General features: G+C 42.6%; 1 long non-coding RNA gene across 1 annotated transcript in view; it reads left to right on the top strand.

Moving 5' to 3' along the window:
• LOC116985462 overlaps positions 1-160 on the top strand; it is a 427-nt gene extending 267 nt beyond the window's left edge. Inside the window, exon 2 of the long non-coding RNA XR_004415267.1 lies at positions 16-160. This is a non-coding gene — a long non-coding RNA (uncharacterized LOC116985462). The remainder of the gene's footprint in view (positions 1-15) is intronic.
• Positions 161-4,512: the final 4,352 nt, after the last annotated feature.

The raw sequence follows: 4,512 nt of genomic DNA, 5'->3' as shown, positions 1-4,512 counted from the left end.
ACAAATTGGGGGTAGGTTACACTTATTTTGGGATGCATGGAGTTCTATAACTTCTGACCCTTATATACAGCATAGTATTCAGGGATACGAAATTGAATTTATTCATAAAAACCTTCCTCCGGTTCAGCATGCACCTAGCCGAATGTTTGTGCTTTCACAACAGAAGAGACTGGAAGATAATGCAGAGCTGGAGAGGCTATATGTTAAGGGTATAATTGAGAGATCCCAACATGACTCTCTAGAATTTGTGTCCAATATCTTCACGAAAAATAAAATAGATGGTGGATGCCGCATCATCATCAATTTGACAAAGCTGAATACGTTTGTGCAGTATATTCATTTCAAAATGGAAACCTTTGTTACTGCCAAACAATTGATTTCCGAAGGTTACTTCATGGCTTGCATCGATTTAAAAGATGCATACTATTCGGTACCTATACAGAAGGATCATCGCCGATATCTGAAGTTTAACTGGATGGGGCAGACCTGGCAGTATAAAGCATTGCCTAATGGTTTAACAACCAGCCCTAGCGTTTCTCCGAAAACAGAAACATATTGTCATGGCATATCTGGATGACATATTAATCATGGGGAAAACTCTGGATTTAGCCCAATCAGCGGTATCAGCTACCAAACTCTTGTTTGAAAAACTGGGGTTCATCCTCCATCCGGATAAATCTAAGTTGACGCCTTCTACGACTATGGATTATTTAGGGTTCACTATTGATTCACTTCACATGTCTGTGACTTTGACATCGGCAAGGCAGCAGACTTAATGGAGGCCTGCAACAGCCTTGTTGTCATCAGTCAACCATCTACCCGACAAGTAGCAAGGGTGATTGGTAAGCTTGTGGCTGCTTTTCCAGCCACACAGTTTGGACCTTTGCATTACCAAAATTTACAAAGAGCAAAGGTGCAAGCACTCAAACATCATGCTGGTCATTTCGACAGGCCAATGCAACTACCAGCTAAAGCAATTTTGGAATTACAATGGTGGAGGCAAAACATACGGCATTGCACCAGCCCCATCATTATCAGCAACCCCTCAGTTGTGTTACAAACTGATGCCAGCGCTCACGGTTGGGGTGCTACTAATACCATCTCCAGCTGTGGTGGCAGATGGGATGCACATGAGTCATCTTTACTTCAAACACTTGGTATAAACTATTTAGAAATGTTGGGTGCGTTCTATGGGCTAAAAGCATACTGTTCAAAAATGCACCACCTGCATGTTCGCCTACAAATTGATAATACCACTGTGGTGGCATATATTAATCATATGGGTGGAATCAAATCAATATCATGTGACAATCTGGCTAACACAATTTGGCAATGGTGTATCAACAGAAATATTTGGATATCAGCCATTTACCTACCAGGTAAACTCAATGCAGTGGCAGACACCAGGTCACGAAAATTCAATGACAACACTGAATGGATGTTGGACCACAAAGTGTTTGCTGATATTGTAACGCAATATGGAACACCAGATATTGATCTATTCGCATCTAGGCTTAATCACCAGTTCCCAACATATGTTGCTTGGGAACCAGACCCAGGGGCAGCAGCGATGAACGCATTCTCGCTGCACTGGGGAAAATTGTTTTTCTATGCATTTCCCCACTTCTGCCTCATCAGTCGGATCATACGTAAAATACAACAAGACTCCGCGTCAGGTATTTTGGTAGTACCCGACTGGCCTACTCAGCCATGGTTCCATGTGGTTCTCGACATGGTCTCGGAACCATGTATGTCCATCTCCAAACGGCCGGATTTGTTGGTCCATCCTGTGACGGGCGAATGTCACCCATGCCATGACAGGATAAATCTGTTGATTTGCAGAATTTGAAAAGATCACTTCTGGATCTTGGGCTGATGGACCGAACCATGAATATGATCACGGCGGCACAACAATATCTGTCATATATCAGAAAATGGGAGATATATTGTGCCAGGACTAACATCACATACAACACGGCTACTGTGACAAATGTACTGGAATTCTTGGCTAGCCTTCACTTTAATGAAGGTCTAAACTACAGTGCCATTAACTGTGCCAGGAGTGCCCTATCAGCTTACTTGTGGCAGGGATTAGAACATCATACTGTTGGATCTCACCCTCTGGTATCAAAACTAATGAGGGGTATCTTCAACACCAATCCCCCTAGGGCTAGGTACTCCCAGATTTGGGATGTGAGTTTTGTCCTAACGTTGCTCAGGGGTTGGTCACCAGCAACGTCCCTGTCCCTGGAAAAACTGACACATAAAATAGTCATGCTGATGGCACTAGTCTCGGCACAGCGGGCCCAGTCACTGCATAAATTAAGGCTGGACACGATGGCCATATCAACCAACAAAATAACTATTTACATCTATGAATTAGTGAAACAAAATAGGTCTGGATCATCAGGCCTCAAATTGGAGTTCCGAGCATACCCGATAGATGTTCGCCTATGCATTATGACGGATCTATTACATTATATATAAGTCACAAAATATCTTAGAGGCAAGGAAATGGTGTTGTTGCTCAGCCATAAACAGCCTCTTAAAAGGGTATCGGTGCAAACCATATCAAGGTGGCTTAGACAGGTTTTGGGGGCTGCAGGGGTGGATACTGAAGTTTTAAAATCTCATTCCACCAGGGCTGCAGCAACATCGGCAGCAAGGGAGTTGGAAGTTCCCATGGACCACATCCTGGGTACGGGAGGATGGTCTAGAGAGAGAACCTTTCAGCAATTGTATAACAAACCGGTTGCCAAACCTGCGGTGTTTGCAGACTCAATTTTAAGTTCTGTATTATAATTTACCCCGAATGAAAGGGGTTATTATTATTGTTTTGTTAATAATTTTTTTTTGAATAACTGATTCATGTCTGAATACGTTAACATACTTCTTCCTTTGGTCAACTACGGCAGTGTGTGAAGCATGGACTTGTTCCACGGCATGAAATCACAGAGCTTTAAAATCTTCACGTAGTCACTCATGTGACTCCGAAGTAAAATAGTAAGATTAAACGAGAACTTACCAGTTTGAAGTTTGATCTGTATTTTATGAGGAATAACATTGAGGGATTACGTGCCCTCTACGCCCACCCTCTATCATAAAGGTCAACTGGTATTCTAGTTCTCTTATCTTACTATGTTTAGTTCAACTACTGTTGTCTGTGATTTCACACCGCTGCTTTGAAGTTTGACGCGCATGCGTGCTGGCGGGGTCTTCGCGTAATCCCTCAACGTTACTCCTCATAAAATAAAGATCAAACTTCAAACTGGTAAGTTCTCGTTTAATCTTACTATTTTGTATCATAAGGCTTGTATTTTGCAACTCGTAAAGAGCATCAGGTCATCATAGATTTATTTTGCAAGTTCAGCAGCTTTTTGGCCAGAGATTGCAGTACAGAAGGTCATTGTTAATTCACGCTGGTAAATGATTTAGTCGTTTTATAATAAGAAGCTGCAGCCTGTGACAGATGGCTGCATCTCCTGTAACCCCAGGGACTACAAATCAACATGACCTTGTAATTCCACCCTAATGTCAATACATCAGCAATGAAGAGTGACAATGACTGTGGCTTTTGTTGGGACAGGAGTCAAACGTCTGTCAATAACTCCCAATTTCATCTCCAGGCCAATTGTTCAGGGTTTTTGGAGAATCATAAATAAGGATACTGAGATTAAACGTCTGCAGAAAGAAGTGACTTTTAAACAGCGAGGAAAAAACAAATTTATCAGCTGGAAACTGCATGTAAGTAACTGTGAATATCTATAGACACAAAAAGCTGGAGTAACTCAGCAGGACAGGCAGGATCTCTGGAGAGAAGGAATGGGTGACGTTTTGAGTTGAGACTCTTCTTCAGACCAGAGAACCTGGCATTTGTGTTACCAGGGAACATTTTAAATGGCATTCCCAGCTAATTTACTAATGCAATCAACCCGACGTGCACAAACAAATAGATGTTGTGTTTTGGTGTCACTTTTGACCATGTCACTAGTGACTTGTAACCCAAACGGCCCTTCCCAGGGCCAAACCTCCTGCAGCATCGGCAAATCTCTACGCATCTACCAGCTAAATGTGGAAGGAATGTCCAGGGCAAGGAATGAGTACATCTCAAGATCTACAAAGGACCTTAATGCTGATGTCTTCCTTCTACAAGAGACGCACATGGCTGATACCTCATGTGCTTCCAAGCTCTGTATCTATGGCTTCAAGCTTGCTGCTGCTGTATGCTACAACAAATACCGCTTTGCTACTTACTTGAGTTATGACCTCTGCATTCTTGAGGAATCTTGCTAAAATTACATGTTCATTGCTACTGTGAGGATTGGGGATATCACTGTCACAAATGTATATAAACCCCCTAGAGTCACGTGGCTGCCTCCATGCTACCCACTTTCCACCGCCCAGAAGTACATGCAGGGGACTTTAACAGTCATCACTAATCCTGGGGCTACTCAACCAAAGATGAGAATGGGGAATGACTGGATATGTGGGCATCCAACAATGATCGTTACC

Source organism: Amblyraja radiata, chromosome 22, assembly GCF_010909765.2.
Source record: "Amblyraja radiata isolate CabotCenter1 chromosome 22, sAmbRad1.1.pri, whole genome shotgun sequence".
Classification (NCBI taxonomy): domain Eukaryota; kingdom Metazoa; phylum Chordata; class Chondrichthyes; order Rajiformes; family Rajidae; genus Amblyraja; species Amblyraja radiata.
This window is presented reverse-complemented; position numbering and strand designations above follow the sequence as displayed.